Here is a 442-nt window from a genome sequence, read left to right on the forward strand (position 1 = left end):
GCAATATTAGAAACTGGAAGTTTATGAAACAATGCCTTAAAGTTGCTGAGGGAAAGGCATTATATACCCAGCCAAAGTATCAATCCAGTGTGAGGGTAGAATATAGACATTTTCAGACATGCAAAGTTAAAAAAATTGTCTTCCATGAAAACTTCGTCAGGAAGGAGCTGGAGGATGTGCTCCACACTAGAAGGGCATAAACCAAGAAAGAAGAAATGGAATCCAGGAAAATCAGAGATCCAGAGGAAAGAGAAGAAATGACGTTGCAGAATGCTGGCAAAGGAAAGCCATGCTTGGCGTGGGGGTGGGCGCCTGTAGTCCCAGCCACGTTGCAGAATGCTGGCTAAGGATGACGACTGTGCTGCTGATCTGAAAAGCTTCAGGCTCAGATGGAGGCAGAAGAACTGAGGGCTCCAGAAATGGTGTCGCAAGGAAAAAAAAA

The sequence above is a fragment of the Colobus angolensis genome, unplaced genomic scaffold (genome assembly GCF_000951035.1).
Source record: "Colobus angolensis palliatus isolate OR3802 unplaced genomic scaffold, Cang.pa_1.0 Scaffold99, whole genome shotgun sequence".
Classification (NCBI taxonomy): domain Eukaryota; kingdom Metazoa; phylum Chordata; class Mammalia; order Primates; family Cercopithecidae; genus Colobus; species Colobus angolensis.